Genomic DNA, 22,369 nt, shown 5'->3' with positions numbered 1-22,369 from the left:
AAACAATTATGGAATCCTAAATAGAGCATAGTTTTGTATCACTTATAATAAAAATAAGAGATTTTCTTTAGAAATTGGATTTTTTATTTGTACAACTCACAGGTACTTTTACTAGTACATGTTATTAGATTTGTAAATACAATTTGCTAGGTATTCAGAGTAGGGATCACTGTAAGTTCTTTCTTAATGGATAAGGAAACAGATATTCTATGGCCAGTCTTGTGAGGCAACTGAAGAGGTTAGAAAGAAGAGGCTAAGAAGTGTTTTCATAGATCATTGAAGATTTATTCAGGAGGTCTGGAAACTTCAGAGGCAGGACACACAGAGCACAGCCAATCGCATGGCTACAGACAACTTCTACTTATCTAGCCCAATGACTAAGGTTTTAGATTCACTGTCCTCTTTTTCTGAAACTTGTTCAGCTATACCTATTGCCACTTCTGATTCACTCAAATATTTACAATGCTTTAATCTACTCATCTGGAAAATTTTCTTGCTCAAATTTCAACATGGCCTCATTGGATTCTCAGAATATATTCTCAAAGGAGGAACTACAGCTTTGGGTATATTGCTGTCAATTTAGTACTGCCTGGCTCCTTAGCTGACTTAATAAACATTATAATTTGAAGCAAAAATTCACATTATCGTGCATATGTAATATGAAGGGCATCATGCAAGATATTGGGAGTGAGCAGAAAGTGAAAATGTAGTCAATTACATTCCATAATAAGCTTGCAATCCAGTGAAATCGTACTAGTGAAATAGTTTGTGGGACTAAAAATTATGTGCCAACTCATAAGGTTTTCTCTCTGAAGCGATGTATGTTCTTCAACATTGAAAGGCAAGGCAACCAAGAAAAATGATGTATTCATTTAATAACAATGAATGCCTACTACGTGATCAGGCAACATCCCAGGGTTTGGTGATCCAGTGGAGCCTGAGACCACGTTGTTCCCAGCCTTGACTCAAATGAAAGAAACAATTTAAAAAGAAGCAGACATAAATAAATGAAATGGGGCTGGGGATATAGCTCAGCAGCATAAGCACCTGCTTGGCAAGTTCAAGGTCCTGAGTTCGATTCCAGATACCAAAAAAAAAAAAAAAAAAAGAAAAAAAGAAATGAAATGGTCCAAGTAGGTGTGATGAAGTAAAAAAAATCAAGTCACTAAGAAGAGGAAAAAAAGATTTAAATAGGAGTAGGGAGGTCATGAAAGCAGCTAGGAGAATGGCATTTAAACTGAAACCTTGGTAAAAAAAATCCTTCAGGTTTATGAAGAAGAGTCTTTTGGGTAAATGAACAGCACATGAACCACCTGTGTGGAGGGTTGTATCTGAGGGGAAGTGCATTCTGGGTATCTCAGCATATCCAAAAAGCACAGAAGCCACAAGCTGGGGTGGGCCTAGCGGTTATGCATCTCATCCGCGTTAGGGAAAGCAGCGTGAGCAGCAGTCTAAGAGCTTTGGGATTGTTACAGGGTTTTGAGTGGAGTGATGTAATTCAATTCACATCATAATTTCTAAGATTAAAAAATGTTAAATTACTTTCCACTGGGAAATAATTTCAAATTTATGGAAAAGTAACAAGAGTAGTTGTACATAAGAACTCATGTATATTTTGCCCAGATTCACCTAAAGTTAACCTTTTGTCTCATTTGTCTTATTATTTGTTTCCTTCCCCTCTCTATATGCACAGGTACACATATATAAAACGCATATCTAATGTTCCTGCACCACCTTAGAGTAGGTCGCATACACTGTTGTACAGTACCCATAAGCATTTTAGTGTATGCACTTATTAATACGTATTCTTAATAATATTTTCTCATAAAATCCCAGAAAAGTGAGCAACTTCAGTAAATTTAATACTAATATGATATATTAGGGGAATCTAATATTTGCACTCCAGTTCTGTTAGTTGACCCAAAAATCTCTACAGATTTTTTCCCACCTGTACAGAATGTTATAAGATCACATACTACATTTGATTGTAATGTCTCTTTAGTCTGCTTTAATCCGGAGTTTTTGTCTTTTAGGACACTGACAATTTGAGGCAATACATACCCCATTACAAAAGCAGCATGCTCTTCATTTTAGGTGCATCTTATGATTCCATATGGTCAGATTGAGAGAAATGGATCAGGCTACAGGATTATAGTAAGTGATGTCACTTTCTCTGGATATCACACTGCAGACACATCATGGCCACCTGCCCTTAACTGGTAATGCTACTTTTGTCCCCTTGGTGAAGGTGTGGTCTGATTTCTCCTCCTTCTCCTTCTCACTAGTACTTTGAAACTAATAAGCAATCTGTGAGAAGATACCTACAACCTTGCAAATATCCTATTCCTCTTAAAAATTTTCTCTTGGATTTAGCTTCCACTAATAATTTGCTTGAACCAGTTTTTATTACAATTATGGCAAAATGATGGTGAACATCCCATCTCTAATACTTCTTCTGCATTTATCCATCAACTTCAGTTATGAGTAAAAATCCACCCTTTTCTTCTACTTCCTTTCTTTGTCATTATTGGTATGAATTCATGGACTCATATTATTCTAATATCCTATAATTTAGGGCTATTTCTTCTAATTATTTTGCTATTATTTTACCTTCTGACATAACAATGTGTTTCCTGCTTATCTTGTCCCCTCCTTGGCTTTGTCTTGGAATAAACTATTTCTCTGAGAAAATATATGGAAATTTGGAAGTATTTGATACAAATACTTTTCCCTAGTATTTGTTAGTGGGAAGTGACATTAGAAACCAATTCTTGGGTGCTAGATGTATACATTGCTATTTGCATGGCTCTGGTAATACAACTAGGAAACACATGGGTATATTATGCTTGTATAAATATGGATATACACATATATGTGTATGTATATGTATTCATCTGTTTACACACATACTTGCACTTGTGCCAACACCCATATTTTCTGTCCATATTACAGATCATGAGTTAACACTAAAATTTCCAACTCTATCTCCATCCCTTCCATCCTTGTTCATCCTTTTCCTTCTATAGTTAGAACTTGACTCCCAAGAACACAAACACATCTCATTTAACCAAGCCTTTAATACAACGGAGTTTTAGAATTGCTTCTCACCATCACTAAACAAATCCAAATGTGTTAAGGAGTTCAGGGTTTGTTTGCTGTTCTTCTCCTTTTCTGCTCTGCCTAAGCCCGAGGGTATACAATAAAGCACTGTGTTCACAAATGACTTAGATTAGTCCCCTCATTCTTTTTTCTCTTATTGTGTGGTCTTTTCCATTCTTGGTGATTTAATTTTATATCTGCATATGTGAGAAATAACACCTTTTTGAAATGAAAATTTCAGAAATTACAGAAGTATACTCATAAGAGTGTTATTTTCCCCCATACCCTTTCTATCTTATTTATTATGATTTCAACCCCTGTCCCTACTTTAGCTTTCTTGAATTTTTATTGTAAGGTAATGTATACTTCGTGCTTTTTTCTTATAGAAAATGTACATACTATATTACTCTTTTGTACTTTGCATTTTTTTGTTAACTAGTCTCCTAGAAATTCTCCATCTCAGTTTATAAATATTATCCTCATTCTTTTTCATTGCTCCAAAATACTCTATTGTGTGTATATACCAAAGTTTTCTCAATTTTTATGCTTCAATATTTAGGTAGTTTTAAAGATTTTGCAATAGCTTTATTACAAATAATACACATAATATTGCAATAGTTTTATTTCTGAAAAGATTTTGTCTTTTTTCCCTTTTCTTTCTTTCCTCCCTTCCATTGCCGCACATATACAGTAATTCCTTGGTTACCAAACACTTCTTTTCGGGAATAATTCAGTTTGTTAACTGAAGCGTTTGCTTCCTTTCGGGAACCCCACATCCGGTGACCAGCATGAACACCGCCATCTTACCAGAATCGTGAAGGAAGCTGTATTCCTGAACCGAGGCACACTGTATTGCCGTATCTTTTGTGAGCTATTTTCAGAATAAATTCCTATATACGGAATGCTGGATAAATGGTTAAATGATGTCGCGGTTTGGATCTCAAATGTCTCTGAAAAGCTCCTTTGTTGAAGGCCTAGTTCCCAGCTGGTGGCGCTATTGGGAGGTGGTGGAAAGAAAATGGGGAATTCCTCTCCTTCTTCCTCCATCCCTTCCATTTCTTCCTCCTTCTTTCCCTCCGGCCCCTCCTCTCCTTTACTGCTCTGCAGTTCCTGGATGTCATGGGCGATCAGCTTTGTTCTTCCCTTCTCCATGGTGTTCTTCACCACAGGCACAGAAACAGTGGAACCAGCAGACCATGGACTGAAATCTCTGAAGTGTGAGCCCAAACCAGTCTTTCCACATTTAAGTTGATTTTCTCAGGTACTGTATTTTGTCCCAATGACAGAAAGGTGACTAACAAATGGCAATGTAGTTATATATTGAAAAATACCCGTATCTAGAGCATATACCATTCCCTCCAGCAATTCATTCTGGTGCCTGTCTCTCTACAGCCTTACAACAGAGTCTATTGTCTTTTGCCAAATTATCTGCTATCGTTTCTTATTTGGACAAAGCTGATACTTCAGTAGATGCTTCAGGAAGGGCAAGCAAGTACATTGGGAAATAATTCCCTGCGTTCTTACGTACTTATTGAGAGCACTTATTGATTATTGAAGGATAGCGTGACAATGTAATATTCTCAATTTAGTCTTTTTAAAAGCATTTTGAAAATGTTGTTTTTGAGAAGTCTATGTCAGTCTATTTTCCTTGTAGTGGAGATCTGGCAATTAATTTTTCCAGTTTATGTTTACCTGGAACATCTTTATTCCACTTTTAAGTTTGAAAGAGTTTTGCCAGATAGAAGTTTCTTGGATGAGAGTTTCAATATTTGGATATTTTATCCTGCTGATTCTAGTCACCATCTTTTTTGGTGAGAAGTCAGCTATTGATATTACTGGGTTCCTCTGAAGGAGACAGTCATTTTTCTCTTCCTGTTTTCACAATTTTCTCTTTGTGTTTGTCTTTCAATAAAGGTGTGTTGAAATGTGGATTTTTTTGTTGTTTATACTATTTAAAGTTCATTTACTTTAGAGTTTTATTTACTTTTCATTTTTATTTTTCTGGTTGTTTTCCTTTTTATCTTAAATTTTCACTTACTTCTAATCCTTTGTACCTTATGATTTATTTCTGATATGATTTTGTCTTTCTCCCTTTCTCTTTCTTTCCTGAGTTCCATTAACTCTTATTTTGTCCTAGCCTGCAATTTCTATTCTTAATTTTGTGGTTTTGATTTAAGACTTTTTTCATATTTCTAAGTGCTTGCTGAAAATATTTAATTCTGTTTGGATCATTGAGTAGCAACTTCTTGAACTTTGTGGTTGATTTTGAGGGGAGAATTTTTGTTAACTGAAATGCCTTACCTCCAATCTTCTGACGATTTGTAGTAGTTTTGTATGCATGCCATTTATCTTCTTCTTTTTTTTTTTTTTGGTTTACTATTTTTATTCATGTTTATTTTGTGATTGATGCTTCTAATTTGACAGTTCTCTGTTCTGACAGTTCTGCCCTCTGCTGGAAGGCTTTTATGGATCCTGTGGATGGTGTCAGGAAGGTGAAGGGTTGTTGTTGGGTTCGGTTTCTCTTTTGTTTCTTAAATTATGTTATTCAGTTTGGTAAAGAGGGGCTGGGGATTTAGCTCAGCAGCACAGAGCCTGCCTGGCAAGTGCAAGGTTGTGAGTTTGATTCCTGGTACTGGAAAAAAACAAACAAAACAAAACAAAAAAAAAAAACCACAAACAAACCAAAAAAACCCCAAAAAGAAACAAAGCAAAGAAAAACCCAATTTGGTAAAGAACTTGATTTTTCTTTCTTACTTCCTTTCATTCATCTCTATGTTTCCAAGGGTTACGTCTCCTCTGTACAACTGATTTCTCCTCTAAGTAATGCTTTTCAGAGTCTGCTGCTTCTGGTGCCAGCATCCTCAAACCCTTTGCCTTTAGTTTAGTGTCACTTATTACTAAATTTTAACCTGTGGTCAGTATTTACTTTTGGGTTTTTTCTTTCTGGGAATGATCTCATCTGTACCATGTCTAAACTCTCTGTACCATCTTTGATCTTTTCATCAAGTATCCCCTACTCTTTTACCCAGACTTACAGTAATGGGTCAGCAGAGGAGCTCAGGTGGAACTGGGTTTATTTCTTTGCTTAGAGGTAATTTTGAGTGCCATGATACTCTCTATCGTAGTATTGTTAAAAGAGTGGGTTCTTTATGATTTCATTTGCACTCTTTGTTGGCTTTGTTTTCACAGGCTGAAGGGTTAAGAGGATAGACTCAAAGTCAGGCAGTCACCATTTAGCTAGTTTTCTTAATTTTAATACCTTTGAAATCAAGATATGTTTTTGATTGCTGCAGTAAAGAAAGGATGGTGTCATAGTCCAAGAAGTATGTTTTTTTTCTTACACGCAGAGGTTGCATTTAAAAGGTAATGGCTCAGAGATTTGATAAAATATGTCTTGAAAAGATTGTTCTTGCTACTCTGAGGATAATGGGTTGTAGGTAGCAAGTGTGAAACTAGCAACAATAGTTAAGAAATGTATATAGCAGACCAAGTGAGATAAAATGGTTATATTTGAGTGATTGCACGTAGGTAGAAGACAACAGAGGCAAGGCTTTTGTGGAGGGATTATAGTAAAGTCAGTAGGATTTGCCAGTAGGAAGTGAGGGAAAGAGGACTAAATTGATTTCTGGGCTTTTGAGTTTGAGAAATTGATTTTATTTGCTGATATAAAAAGATTATATCTGGGAAGAACAGCAGAAGAACAAATTTGGGAAGGAAGTTTGAACTGTCAGTAAGTTTTTCAGTTGGAGCTGCCACTGAGGTTATAGTATGTAGATGTCTGGATCTCAGAAGAGCCGTGTAGACTCAAGACATGAGGGTCTTCAACATGCTACCATTGAGAGGATAAAATTATCTGGAGAATGAGTGTGGGGAGAAATTTGCTTTGGCACAAAGTCATCACAGTGAAAAATGTTTGGGTGAAAGTTGAGAATCCAGCAAAGTGGACTAAGGGGAGTCTCCAGGGGAAAAATGGGACCACCAAGAGGTTGTGGTAACAGGGAAGCAAAAAGAGAAAAGATTGTTTTGTGGACGTGGGGTGGACTGTGTAAAAAGCCACTAGAATGTGAGAGTGATGAACAAAGAGGTGGATGTGAATATCAAGATACTAGAAAGTACCAGTAAGACTGTAGATAGAGAAAATAATGTGTTGTGGGGCTATGCTTGTCTGTCACCATTACAAAGCACATTAAACTTATCATCCTTGTTTTCAAATGTCTCTGTGAGGTGGCAGGTGAGGCATTGTTATCATCACTTCACAGAGGAGTAAGTACACTGGTATCACAGAAACATTTATAGCTATAATCCCCAAATCCATGCTCTCCCTGACTGGACCTATTTCTTAGTCCCTTGCCTCCCATCCTTATAATTAGTCTTGGCAATATGATTAGTTTCTGACACTGCAATACGTGAGTGGAAGTGAAATGTGTCATTTGTACGCCAGATTCCAAAGAAATGACTGTAACTTCTCCACATACTTTCCCTTTCTATTAGCTGGAAGCAGAGGACTCTGAAGCCTTTGTGGTTGGAGGGTTTGGAAAACTGGAAGATTCTGAATCCCTGAATCACCATTTGGTAGAGACTAGGCATATCTGCACTGAATTGTTCCATGAACAAGAAACATTCTTCTATCTCAATGAAATATACTGTCTGTTAAGCAGCTAACACTGTCTTATCACGTCTGGAACTATTGATGGTCTTACATAACACCCCTAGTTAAGTTAATGGTAGAGTGATGACTAGAATCCAGATTTCTTACCTTTTTCTTAGCTTCAATAAGTCTCCATTGGAATCCAGTAACAGAGGATATATTTTATAGAAATCTCTAAAAGTAGGTGACTAGATGCACTAAATGCAAATGCTCATCTAAAAATATTTTTGATTTTGAAATAGATAATACTAACACATCCATTTGAAGTATCTAATAAATCCCTGATTTATTGGGAAATAACCTCTTTTAGTAGGATATCATGATTTTTGTGGTACAAAACTAAAATACACATGTAACAGTGAGATGCCAGCAAAGTGTGTAACATTTTATTCCAGATGGCTCTTGCTTCTGCCAATTTTGTGTGGAAATCAACAGCTTGTTTAGGAGAATGCCTAAATACCCTTCACAGGTCAAAGTTCTTTTCATCAACAATACACTCATTTGTTTTTCTCTAAGAGAGTTCCCTTTCAGGCTAGAATCATTCGAAAGGATAATTAGTTCTTTAAAAGAAGAAAATCCTCATCCTAAAGAAAGTATCAGATTTCAGGAGTGATGATTCTATTCACGGACAACAACCAAGAATTTATTGTTATCAGGTTTTTTTGTTTGTACTATTTTGGTTAGTACTCTTTCCAATGTTTTCTTTTAAAAATAATTATCCATCACTGGAGGAAATGATGCCAACACTTACAAAAATGGCTTGTCATTTTTTTTTTTAAGAAAATACTTTTCCTGTTGTTTACTCAACCACAGTTTACTGCTATCTTGACCACAGGAGGAATCTGCTGCTCTCTCAAACCTGACACCAGGAAAAGAGTTTGGAGATTTTTTTCTTGATTTGAAAAACCTCTCAGTGAGACTTCCATTGTGAATTTGATGACTTGGAAGCTCTCCACAACACAGATCGTGGGCACGTACATTGGGTGATTGAGAGAGAAGGGCGCACATTGTCCCAGGGGCAAATGAGAGCAGTGTACATGGAGACCTCTATTAGCTATTCCAGGACCCCTCACTCTCTGTATGGCAAACTCACATCTTTCTGTTTTTACACCTTTACACCTAGAGGGGCATGTGTCACAAGCAGTGCGCATTAGTCTACTTGAGGGGTTGGGGGATCGAGGCAGAACTTATTGGTTCTGGGTGGGACGGGCTCTTTGTATGGTAAGAAATGGAAACATGGAGTGTAATGGAATTTGTTAGGGCTACAAAGACAGGTCAAGTCAGAAGGGATACAATAAAGTTTAGGGTCCAAAACCTGAGAAGGGTCAGAATGAAGCTGTGATATTGTCATGTAGTAAGAAATATATATTTGGTCCCTGCCTGGTTCCTGAGAGGGAACTCCTAATTCCCTGTGGAGAGGGATACGGGGAGGATCTTTTGTTCTAATATTTGACCTTTGATCTTAGTTCCTGACACTGAACTCCTAAGACTTTTATTATTTCCCGAGTCATAGAAGTGTCTGACGCATACCACCTAAATCTCTTGGAATTTTCTGGGTGATGGGAGCATTTTTTGTTCTAATGAGCTGACTCTTTGTGGTCTCCTGAATAGCCTTAGGATGGGGATTGGTTGCTAGGGACAACAACCATGTATTTAGATGTTTGGAATTTTTAATCCAAGTCCTCAACTTCCAGGGAGGGGAAAGGTGCTGAAAGTTGTTAATCATCAGTGGCCAGTGATCTGATCAATCATGGTTATGTAACAGAGCCTCTGTGAAAACTCAGAGGGACAGGCAGGGATGAGCTTCTGGACAGCTGAGCACAGGGAGGTTTCTGAAGGGTGGGACAGGGAAGACCCTCCTGCTTCCCACAGTTTGCCCTGGGCCTCTCTTCCATTTGGCGTTTCATCTATATGTTTTAAAATAACCTTTGTAATAAGTGGGTAAATATAAATAAAATGTTTCCTTGAGTTTGTGAACCACTCTAGCAAACTAATCTAACCTTGAAAGTGGGTATAGGAACCCCTGGCTTATAATCAATTGGTCAGAATACAGCTAACACCTTATTACTTACGATTAGTAACTGAAGTTGAGGCAGTCTAGTGGGCTTGAGCTCTCAACCTGGGGGATCTGCTGCTATCTCCAGGTATAATGTCAGAACTTAGTTAAATTGTAGGGTGTGTAGTTGGCATTTGCTTGGGAATTGTGAGAAACTGCACACATTTTGGTGACTGTATATGAAATATTTTGTGTTGAGTATTTTGAAAGTGGAAAGTAAAATACAGTTATTTTTAAGTCAGTGTTAGGGTTTAGATCTAAAATCGCCCACAAATGTTTGTCTCAGGACTGGAAAAGCTGACTAATACAAGCAGAGAAGTGGAGATCAAAGATATAAAAGCCAAGTTCTCAGATGGAAAATACTTGTCATACCTGACACGTGGAGACTTCTGTCCGAGAAGAAGTAGAAATGGAACCAAGCCATAGAGTTTGAGTATGCAAGTAAAGCTTTATTGGGAGAGGGTTATAGGAGGGGCAGTCCTGATAGAGAGGTATATCAGCTTGGCCCATTAACAAAGAAAGGGGTAAGCTTTTTATTCATGTTCAGGAGTTGCAAAGGTGGGCAAGAAGCTAGGATTTTTTTTATGGGGGCCCAGAAACATTTTCCAAAGCATGCTTTTTCCTGTGCAAACATTTCACCTTTGCGGTCTGTTATCCAGGAGTGATATTCTTTCTATCAGTATTCTCATTCTGCATGAACACCCTGGCCTTGTGATAAGGATGAGCTGCTGCTGCTGTTTAAGAGAACACATGAGGGAGAGCGTGGAAAAAAAATACATAACAAGGAAGTTTAAGGGCTCAGGAGCTTGCCCTCTCCCTCTGCAGTGATCCGCAAGAGTTTTATTCTTTGATCTACCTTATTCTTTGAGGTGTATTGGTGAAGGCATCCTGGCTTTAGTGAAGCACCTTGTTTTTGAAGTTGACAAGACTGTGAGAGTAAAGGGATAGGGAAGAACACATATCACGCTTGTAATGGGTACCAGACCTTGCATCAAGGCCCCAGGTGTGTACCCGTCCTTTGGTGGTCCTTGTCTTACTAGCAAAAGCAGACTAGGCTCATGAATTAAGTCACTTCCTAATGGCCAAGGGTAGCAGTGCCCTACTTTGAGACAATGTTTCCTCAAAGAGATTCCCTAGAGTTTCTAATTCTTGATTCTCTCTAAACTCTTCTAGTCTTAGTCAGGTGTGTTTGTGTGTGTGTGTGTGTGTGTGTGTGTGTGTGTGTGTGTGTTCAGACATATTTCCCTTTGGGAAATTCTTCCCAATGCCAAGGTAAGATGTCAGAGAGCACTTACTCTACTGCAGACTGGATCAAGGTGTGCTCTGACATCTTCGCCTTCCACTCAAGGCCATGAGATCAACTTGCACAGATGTAAAGCAAAGCAGCGGGTTTGTGAGTGTGGTAGCTGAACTGACAGATTCTGATCAAAGGAATACTTTCTGTAGCAGACGAACTCCAGGGAAACTATAGAAGAAGCCTTCTGTTACAGCCAGACTACAAAGTGCCAGGCCAGGTAGCACAGGAGATTTTGAGAACAGGATTACTGCTTTGCTGGGGGTGGTGTCCGGGGAAAGAAATGCAACTAAAAGATCATCATTGTAGTCAGTTTAACTCTGCTATTCCTGATATGGCTACCAGGAGAGAAAGTTTTCTCTTTTCTTTTTTTAACTAAAATGCATAAACACACATATATCCTCCCTCAGTTCTCCTAGTTCTTTGCCCACAAGTTCATTAACCAATAGTGTTTGACAGAGCAACTCAGAGTGTGAGCAGAGGCTGATTTCAAAGACAGGTCGGTACTGACAGGTTAGGATGCTGGGAAAAAGAGGGTAGGAAGAGAGTGGGGTGTAGGGATTTCTGAAGAGAACTTCCAAGGGATAAAGAAAGGTAACAGAAAGCTTCTGGAGGCACAAGGATTAAACACAAGTGCCCAGCAAAGAGCACTGGTACATTTACCTTCAATCCGAACTCTTTCCTCTCTCTTGGTTTTAAACATTATTTATAATCAAGTTTACTTCAACTGCACTAGGATTCAGAGTATTGTGAAAAGGAGACATTAGTTATATAGGTTTTGGATTTTATTTTGTTGAGTCACCATTATTAATGCAAACAGAATGCTTTGTTGTCCTCCTACAGTATAATTGTAGGCCATACCTATGGACAGTATGGTTGACTTTTTAGTTTTTGGTTCATAGTCTTATTAAACATAGATCATCAGTGATAAGGAGTCTTGCAGATCTCTAGTTTTTTCTCTCATTTTCTCTTGATATTTTGCTTTGAGCATTGCAGTTTTACTCAGTGTGGTATTTATCTACATGTGATCATTTGCCCTGCTCAGGGCTCAGAACACAACTGAAATCTGAGGAATCCTAGCTTATAGCTATGATTTGAGAGTTACTGTTTTCTTTTGTCACAAAAATATTGTGTGAGGAATAATACTAACAGTCCCCTTTGAATGCACACAGAAGAATTTGGCTGTTGGTCAATCTCTGGTCCATAGTTCACTGAGTTCCTGTTGAAACACAGCTTTCCCTTTAATTCTGCTGGATCCAGCATTCGGGGTGAGTTTGCATATCCCAGGTAGAATATAGTCAGAGAATGAATCTTCTATTAATGTCAGTATCTGTTTTCTCTCCTTTTCTCTTTGAACTTTATCCATGGATATTATAAACTGGATTTTAGAATATTAAAAAAATAATTTAATAAGCTGACAATCTTGACTCTCCTCTTTCAGTTCAACTACCTGGTCTACTTGACCTCTCCCACCATCAAGGCAGCCTTCCATTCCAGCCAAAGCAGCCCTAAGTCCCCGACACACCATGCCCATTTCTACTCTCAGCTGTGCCTCTGCCCATCCACACTACTTTACCTTCAGAAGTTCCACAGATCTGTCAAAATCCAACTCAAGCCATCTCGGTTCATGAAGCCCTATGAACTCTCCAGCATTCCCAGGCCTATTCTTTCTGGAACACTTGTCTCCATTTGATAAGGGCATAGTAAGGCACTGCCCATTCCCTGAGAATTTAAAAAAAATGCAAGGAAAATTTTTTTCATGAGACACCATTCCAAGAACAATCCATCAAGTTCAGCAGATAATGGAGCTGAGCAGAGATGTGTAAGAACTGGACAGTTTCCTGGTATATCAGACTGGAGTAGAGCCTGACTGAATATATCAGTATATCTGCTGAAAAATGTCAATCTGAGAGAGGACTGATTCATAGTAAAAGCAGAGAAAGAAGCAGGAGGCCAGTGCAGGCTGTGCCCATCTTCATGACATGTAAGGGTAGAGATGGAATCCAGCACAACAGATATGGAGTTAGTGTGGCTATTTTCTTTTTTAGTTCAATGTAATTTTGCTGCAATGAATTCTTTGTGTTTGTGAAATGAATCATGATTTTGCCAGAAATACTGAAAGCAGTATATATATATACACATACACACACATGTATGTATATATATACACACACAAAATAGCTAAAATAATTGTACTACTAATTTCTACTGGTTTATTGAAAAGAACAGTTAATGTTTAATTGTTTGATCAGTCTTGCATACCTCTATCTGGTAATCTGAGCAACTACTTTAAAGATAACAATAAGTAATACAACAACCATTGTTGATTTCCTATCATCTTGTTTTGAAATTCTGTATCATTTTTATAGTTTTTGAGTTGCTTTGTTATTATTTTTGTTTTGTTTTTATTCTTTTCTCTTTAAAATAATAAAAATATAACAAAACAAATACTGAAAGCAGTGGTAGCATGATTATGTTTTCTTGAGAAGGAGCCTTAAATTCGTATATTCCACTGAGACCAGTGATGAATGGTGGTAAAAGTGCTGAGAACAATGTAGTTGCTAGGTGTGATATTAATTTTTATTAGTTTTCTTTCACAATATATGTGTGAAGTGGGCTGCACTGTTCCTCGTGCTTTGATTATTAAGACTTTATTTTATCAAATTATAGGGTTGATAGTGCAAGGAAGAGATAAAAATATATTGTTCCTCATATAAATAAATAGATGGGTAATTAAATAGTTAAAAAAAGTGAATGGGTGAGTGGATGAGTGAATGAATGAACAGAACCTATGCTGGGAACAGCCTCTTGATAATTCCTATGGTAACCCCGCTGTGAAGCTGTGAATGGCAAAGGAGTTACAGTTTGGCATAAAATGGGTTTTTGCAGAAGAAGAAATGTATTCTTTCTTAAGTCTCAATAAGACAACAGTTATATCCAGATTATCAGGTTGTTTACAAATGTTGTACTACTTATATTTCTGGTTATTCATGTAGCAAGCTCCATCCAAATGAAAACTAGATTCATAATAAGGAAAACTGCATTTGATTCCTAAATTGCCACATTATTTGCATGATCACCAGTAATCTCCCCAAGTTTTCAGGCTCGGTTTCTTAACTTATGAAATAGAGATGATAGTGATCCCCAGGAGGATGGTTTTGAAGATCAAACCTGACAACTGTTACTCACATGTACTGCATTCTATACAGAGTTGTGGAAGTGGGAGGCATTGTCAGGAGCCTTAAACTCTACTTTGTTCTACAGATAAAACATCCGGTGTCACTGAGTGAGCATTATGCCTGTTAGTGTTTCACAAATTCAAAGGTGATAGAAACATCGTAAATAGATGCCACTGTGTTTATGATTAAATAACTTCCCTTGACTTATTAAACTTATTAAATAATTAGACTTATAATTAAATATATAATGATCCAATAATTAGAAAGGGAGCCTAGTTATATTATGTAAATAATGGTAATTCAAATATTACTGTACCCTTTTGTATTCACTTATTGTACTTCAGGTTAAAAAATTACCAGAGGGGAATCCTTTGTGAGAGGAGGATAGAGCAAGACAAGTACCTGCGGTGTGTAAGTGTTTTCTGCCAGAGGACGTGGGGTTCCTGATGTGGAGCTTCAGAAGAGTGATGTCTGGGGATGAGGTGACAGAGATGACCGCACACCATCGTCTCCAAATGACTACAGGTCTGTGTCCAAAATACTTAACCGCGTAAATGCCAGAGACACTCTGCCACATAAGATGGTTTTGATTTGGTTTAGCTGCTATGCTGGAAAGAGAGTAAAAAGCCAGTGCTGTCGCTAAGAGACATAGACTAAAATTATTAACTGCCAATTTAAAAATTAAACCTACAGAACATTAATGAAGTGGTGGGATCCTCAACACCCTCCAGCGCAGTCTGTCGCAGGACCATAGTTAACCTGCTGGTTCCCAGCCAAGCAGAAACCACCCAAGGACATCCCTGGACTTGGTCTGCAAATTTCAAGTTAGACCATTGCTCTTTCGTTTCAGTAAACAAATACTTCCGCAGCAACGGGCCTAAAGGGAGAGATGGCTTGGTTTCAAACCCCAAGAGGATACTAGCTCTGCTTGCGGAGTGAACGCTGTTGAGTTGTGGCAAGGAAGACTCAGCCCAGGGTCCCAGGGAGCTGGCTGAGAAACACTGAGGCCATTGTCGTTAGAGGCCACAAAAGCGCTGCTGAAAAACCAAGCTTTAATATAAAGCCAAAAATCTCTGCTTGTCGTGGTGTGTTTATCTGACATTCAAGTATGGCAGTCATTTTTAGCTCTTGCCGCTGTTTATGCTTAAAGGGAGACCCACAGCCTTGGAACTTCACTATCTTCTACAAAGACCAAAAGAGAAAAAGACCTCAGCAGTTTCTATCCATGTGCCCCTTGGCTTCCTGTCTAAACCTTTGAGCAGGAGAGACGGTGGACAATGAAGTCTGGGCTTCTTGACCCCAGAACCTACTAAACCTCCTGGACAGTTCTTTCATAACCAGACATACATTTGTATTTAACTTGGAGGAGGGAGAAAACATTTCTGTGTCACTGAGTCATGGCTTCATACTTATATTTTTATTTTTTATTTTTGTGGTTCTTGTTGGGCAGTTTCTGTGAACTGTAATCATTGGAGTATGATCATTATGGAGTTCATCTGAGCTTCTTGGTGAGTAGTTGCAGAAGCCTTCTGTGCATAGGAAACTAAACTAACCCAATCTTGAGTTGTAGGGGAAGTGTTGCAGTTATGTAACCTTTACCTTGCCGGTATGATGAATGGGAACTAGAGGAAAGGGCAGTGGTGTGAGTAACCTGGGTGTGAACAGGGATTGCTGCACTGTCAGTTGGTATTTACTGAGCAGATTCTATTTTTCTATGGTGATCAATTTAAGAATAATGCCATTCACTGAAATGAACCCATGGTTTTGACTTCGTAAAAGACATGAAAGGAATTGATTGCAGTAAGTTGTCTGAATGTAAAAATTAAGACAAACTTCTGGAACTGATGTGTGTGATAGCAATAGCATATTTTAATTGTGGACTATATGTCTTTAAAATGGCTTCATTTATGTTATAAATTACTGTATGACTATATTTCTATTTTACTACATTATTTAATCATCACAGTACACATGTAAAGAATTTACAATAAGGACCTCAATGAGAAATTTGTTGAAAGTAAGTTAAGTGACTGATCTAGGCTCAAAATAAGTCAGGCTTCACACAAGTATCTTGAGTCCTAGTGCCACATTATTTCTCAGTGTATCATCTGACTCTGTGAAACGTTGTCATCTAGCAAAACTTGATACCCAGCAGTTGAAATATAATTAATGATTAATGTCATTCAGTGTAAATTCTCGCACATATATCCCAGTTCTTTCATGCACCCAGTTCTGAACTGGAAAAATAAATGCTTCCTGGCAGTCTGGGCAATGGCATGTGCTAATGCTTCTTCTATTCCTTTTTTTTTTTTTTTTGTATGTGGCCATTTGAACTGATTTTCCTTCTTTTTCAGCTCTCTTTCATTCAATTCTGTTTTTAATTAGTTTGAAGGCAAAGTCTCTCCCATCCATCAAATCTTAACTTTGAATGAGTCGTGTTCCTTAAACCATTGTTCTGTAGCTTACAGTAACACCCAAATGCCATCTCTTCTCATCAGTATTAAAACTGCTCATGATAACGAATCTTTTCACTATAAGTTGATGTTGTATTCCTTGGCCTAAGTAATCTACTAGAAATCTGTTCTTCACCAAATTTTTGAAGATCCAGTGAAAGTTGATAAATAGAAATTATGGAATCCTATGAAACCCAGTCAGCCAACTAGATGTCTGAAATATAACTATTCTATGACTAATGTGGAATATATTTCTTCATACAAACCCTGATGGCTCCTTATACTTCAAAGGAATTAATTCTCTCAAATACTTGTTGATGATGAATAGCATGACTAGAAATATTTCTCTTTAGAATTTTATTTTATTTTCTCAAAGATTTTTATACGTACATGGATTTTTTTAGAATGTTGAGTGTAAATAGTTAAGGGGCATAGTAAAACTCTCTATAACTACTTCCTCCTTCCAACCTTTGTGTATTTTCCACTGAGAATGTACAGTAACCCACTTTAAACTCTGGCATATGCACCTCTAGACAGGGCTTCCCTGGAGGAAGGAATGCCCGGGCAAGAATGAACCAGATTGTAATCTTTGTGCCTGGCAGTCCAATATCACTTGTAAACTCTGCCAACATTCCTTTGGAAACAGATGTTCCTCGAGAGGGAATAGTAATTACACATCCTCTTATGTTTGTTCAGTAAACCCTGACGTGTGGAAAACATGAGCTTTAGGTTATGGTGAGAAACAACTCATTAGAGATATACTGTTTTTGAAGAGAATAAAATACGATCATTCTAAAACATCTCTTTATTAGAATTACTTGTGTTTCATAATTTATAATACAGTACGTATCTTTCTTATCTGCATAGATTCATGGAAGAAGTCATACATTGTTAGTTTTACATCCAGATATAAAATTTAGTCCCTTCTTATAATTTGTAAATTGTCATTTATCCAAAAAAAATGGAATAGTAACACAAAACTCCAAAGGCAGCAATTTTGCTGATGATTTATTTATATAAACAAAGAAAATTGAGTCACGCCTCAGCCCTGTGGTTATAAGAGTTTTAGGACACTGTAGTGGTTATACATGGATAAATGTAGCAGGAAAACATTGCTTTTCATAAGAGCATCAAGGATTTTAATATTTTGTGTGCATTTTCAAGGAATGTGTGCTGTATGGAACATGAAGTTGAGTAAAACTCATTGATTTATACTTGTTTAATTCTCCAGCACAAAACTCTATTGCGGATTACCAGTGAACTGAAAGCATTTGCAGTTAAATTTTTCAGCTGAATGAGTAATCAGTTCCTGGTGAAGGTGAAAGTTCATTCAGAAGTAAACCCTTTAGGTAAGTACTGAAACATCTTACCCTGGAAGACATGTTGAGCCTTTATACAAACTGTAGTGTGTTCTAATTTTCTAGGCTGTCATAATTTACTTATTGCATATTTTAAACCTTGAATTAGTCAGAGAATTAAAAAATATTAGGACAAGTTTTCCCCAGAGATGGCAGCATAGGGGCATTCTACAGTGTCACGTGTAAATCTCACTATATGTTGGTGTTTGTGGTGGATTGACAACTGGTGGTCAACGTGCGGGGCCCAGCTGAACTGAACCAGCATGGTGCTGGGTGTGGGAGGCCCACCTGAGGATCATTGCCAGCAGTGTGAGAGGCAAAACTGGAGAAGAAGAAGTGAGGCTATTAGAAGCTGTTTAGAAGCTGTTGGGAAGCGGTTAGCGAAGCTGTAGGGAGCTGTTGATTTTCCTGGAGGAAATTGTCATCCTGGCTTTCCCGATGAACTTGGCTGTTCTCACTGTCGAAGGAGCTTGGGACCTTGTTGTCGCTGAGAATGGCTATGGTTCGCTTTGAGGGTCCTCTGGTCCTCACTTTGAGCATGGTTTCTTGGCTCCAGAGGGGAAGATGGTGCACTGCTCAGTCTCTTGGAGAAGCTTGTTGTGCTGGCTTACCTCATGGGAACTTGGCTTTCCTCATCCTCAGAGGAGCTTGGGACTTCAATGTTGCTGAGGATGGCTGTGGTACTTTTGGGGGAAGCTCTGGTTCTTACTTTGAGCATCGCTTCCTGGTTCCAGTTCAGATCCCTGAGCCTGCTAGCACAGATCCTTCACCCCACTGGCACCACTGAACTTTGGGCCTTCCCAGCACAGATCCATGAAACAGGCCTGAATGAGACATTGTTATGGGCTCTTGGCCTCCAGTTGGACTTGTGGGAGGCATTGTTATTGGCTCTAGATCTTCAGTTGAACTCATGCAGGATGTTACTGTGGGATCCAGGCCCTCAGCTGGATTCTTTGGTCTTTAGTGTGTGGGCAGATTTCCTGCACTCTCCTTGTGTATTTTTATTTGAGTGAGTATTATAAAATAATTCTATCAACTATGTGTCCTGTATTAAATTGTTATCCCTTATAAAACCCCAAACTATGACAGTATCTATTCCAGAAATACAAAAGTGGTAGTCTTCCTTTGCTTCACTATGGATATAAATCTTTACATCACTTACTGACCTTTGATTCAATTAATGAAAAAATCTCCAAGAGCCAGATTATCTGTCATCTCTGAAGCTCAAGATCACGTTTGTTTCTAGAGTATCCCCAAACCATCGTAATGTAAAACCAGTGTAATCTCCATTGAGATTACAATGGAAAGAATGTGTACCGTACAAAACAATGCAATGGTAGAAACAAGGCTGACTCTTAGCCTCCTCTGTCTCAATTCATATCTACAGCATTTGGTTCTGTTAGCTGGAGTGCATGATGTCCTTCTTTCAAGGAAAATGAGATGGTAAATTAATAACCTGGCCACAATTTCTGAGGTATCTTCAAGAATCTATTGATATTTGTAGTCAATCATTGATTTTTATAAAAACCACAGTATCAGTTATTCACATGTTCAGCTTAATAGTATAGGCACTTTAGTATCTAGGTATGTGAACCACTCTAACCAATAGGACAACTCATTTTAAGAACCCTAAAGTGAATCCACACATGTTCTCATTTTAGATAACCTGAAGTCAATTCTGTGGTTAAAATATCTCGGTAGGACATCAGAATGAAGTCCTGCTCAAAGTTAGCTACTGATTAAAAAGATACATTTATGATAGAATAAATGTTTTCTTTCTTCAGAATGGCCTGCCCTAGATTAATGTCTTATGTGCTTTGTGAGTTAGACTCCAACAGAAGGCTGTTACCTGCCTGAGTGCTGGAGCATCTGTACTACCTCTCCAAGGAGACTGACCATTCCAATATTGTGGGAACTGAGGGTTTCTTGGGACTCAAGGCCTTCAGTGCTGAAATGGAGTTAATCTTAGGTAAGCTACTAAATAACTTTCTGAGAAAAGTCCTGGCTTTGTAGCAAAGTGATCAGAAAACACACCCATTTCCCCCTCATTGAACAAGCATCACTTCCACCTGGATTTAGACATGAGGGTTGCCTTAGTAACCTCCCACTTCTAGCGTTTACCTGAGTCCATTCCAAATCGACTTTTGTCTATTCAAAAACATCAATGAAAATTCCTATGACTACTGATGTTTAGACACATTTAAGGTATACCGTGTCCTCCCTATTTTCTTCATTTCTTCTGTCCTTATTGCTCAATCACTTTGCACCAGGCAGTGGTTAGTGATGTCCCCAGTGAGGGCAGAATTTGGTCACCATAGGCTTAGAGTCTGACAGGGAAAATAAAGGAGCAAGTACTATTAAGAAAGCCCTATCCTTTCATCAGTGAAGGCCACACCAAAGCTACTGCCCTAAAGTAAGTTCTGTTGGCTTTGCACAGTTCATTTTTACAGGCTTCCAGTGTAGCATTAGGCCAAGTGACATCATGTGAACAGCTTTGTGCTTCTTTACAGAAAAGACAAATTGAAGACTGTCTCTCACACTGCTCATGTTCATAGAATATGCGCTTCTGGAGAGTTCATGGCTAGAAACATATGTCCTTGCTTGCCATTGAACAAGTATGTTTCTCTGTGGTGGAACAGGAGAGCCGGGAGACTAAGGTAAGTTTTCAGTATATTTTCCTAGCATCTGTTTAGATTTTCTGATAGACTGATTCTCGGTTTTTTATTCTGTTAAAATATTTTGATCTTTCTGCATTAAGTATTCTCTTTTCGATGGAGGGGAAACACTTCTCTTTTCACATAAAGTAACCCCCAGAGGCTACATTCTTTTTGTATTTAAGACTATAAAGAATTTTGTTTGTCAGAAGGGCATTGTTCCCAAACTGGCTGTGAACCAAGGAAAAGGTTCTTGCTAAGCTTCTCCAGTGTTGTACATCCAGACCTGCCCTCTCACTCCTGACCTCTGTGCATACTCTTGGGGAATCCTTTGGGGAGAGGATGGTGTGTGGCATACAGCACCACCTTGTTGCACAGTCTAATGTCTTAGAAAAAAATTGGTATTTAAGAACTTTTTCACTTATCTGTAGCCTCCCAGTTCTCCTTTCCTAGCTCAAGTAATGATTAGAACAAAAATTCTTGGAGTTTAATGTATGCTGCTACGGCAACCAGAAGAAGCCCCATGAATAAGACCAAGGCTAAGTGCTACCAGATATAGAGTTCTGTAGGGCTTTTTTCCAGGTTCTTGGTGTCCTGAACAAATTATTGGGCAAGACACACAGAAAATGCAGTGGCAGTGTTACTTTTATTGAAGGCAGAAAAGAAATGCATTCTGCAGAGTGAGAGTAGGCCAGTGAAAAGGCTCACAGAGGCCCAGAGGATTAAGGAAAGGAGTCTTTTGTATTCAAAATTCCCAGATTATCTTTCTATTATGGAATTGGGAATTTCATCTTCTCAAATACTTGCTTGGTGCCTTGCCACACATAAGCTATACTATCAAAAACTAGTTTGGCTTCCTGTTAAATGTAAATGAAAGATCAGAAATAGTGTCTTTTGATTTGATTGTGCCCACACACAAATGAAAGATTTAAAAGAGCACCTTCTGATTGGTCATGTGAAGGGCACCAGATTCAAAGGAAAGATTGAAAGTAGCAAGTTTCTGATTGGTCCAAATTAGCACATTTCAATTGGTTCTGTGTACAGTGCTGACAGCGTCACAGTATTAGGAGTGTTCCTTCACTGGAGAGTGTCCCTTACCCTGTTGCCTTGTCTTGTAAGGAACTGAGCACAAATCTTCAGGCAAATCTTAGTTTTGGGTGATGCCATAACTAGTGGAGGCAAGCTGAGAGAGAGGGAGAGAGAGGGAGAGAGAGAGAGAGAGAGAGACAGACAGACAGACAGACAGAGACAGAGAAAGAGAAAGAGAAAGGGAGAGAGGGAGAAGCCTGCTTTTGAAAATCTCCCCAGAAGTACTCCGTCATCTCATAACTAGGAATGCTTTGGATTTCCCTTTTGCTTCTTTAATAGCATGGCCCAGTCCTCCTATCATGTCCTTGTCTTTTTTAAGAGAGCTTTCTAGCCTATACTTCAGGATGACTATGCACTCTTCTGCCAAGTGAACAAAACAGCATAATCTAGATCAAGTGGAAGGTTCCAGTTTCTTCTCGGGTTTCTCTTGGCTGACCTCCATTTCTCTTTGAGTACCTACTATAAGTAATGATAATGAAGATGATGCAACCAGGGCCCCTCCTGTGGTTTCTCTGGCAGATCACTCTGTGATTCTGTTT

At 38.4% G+C, this 22,369-nt stretch overlaps 1 long non-coding RNA gene across 3 annotated transcripts in view; it reads left to right on the top strand.

Annotated features, from left to right (window-relative positions):
* LOC102026490 overlaps positions 1–22,369 on the top strand; it is a 77,286-nt gene that overhangs the window by 39,808 nt on the left and 15,109 nt on the right. For 2 of the 3 annotated variants that reach the window (XR_259060.2, XR_001232378.1), the window contains exons 2-6: positions 14,621–14,801; positions 15,727–15,784; positions 17,961–18,078; positions 19,916–20,056; positions 20,598–20,744. This is a non-coding gene — a long non-coding RNA (uncharacterized LOC102026490). Of the gene's footprint in view, positions 1–14,620; positions 14,802–15,726; positions 15,785–17,960; positions 18,079–19,871; positions 20,057–20,597; positions 20,745–22,369 lie in introns of all 3 variants that reach the window. The other variant, XR_001232383.1, reaches the window with a different exon arrangement.

The sequence above is a fragment of the Chinchilla lanigera genome, unplaced genomic scaffold, assembly GCF_000276665.1.
Source record: "Chinchilla lanigera isolate Chin_1 unplaced genomic scaffold, ChiLan1.0 scaffold00001, whole genome shotgun sequence".
Taxonomy (NCBI): Eukaryota; Metazoa; Chordata; class Mammalia; order Rodentia; family Chinchillidae; genus Chinchilla; species Chinchilla lanigera.
Note: the sequence above shows the minus strand (reverse complement) of the source record. Positions and strands in the feature narration are given on the sequence as shown.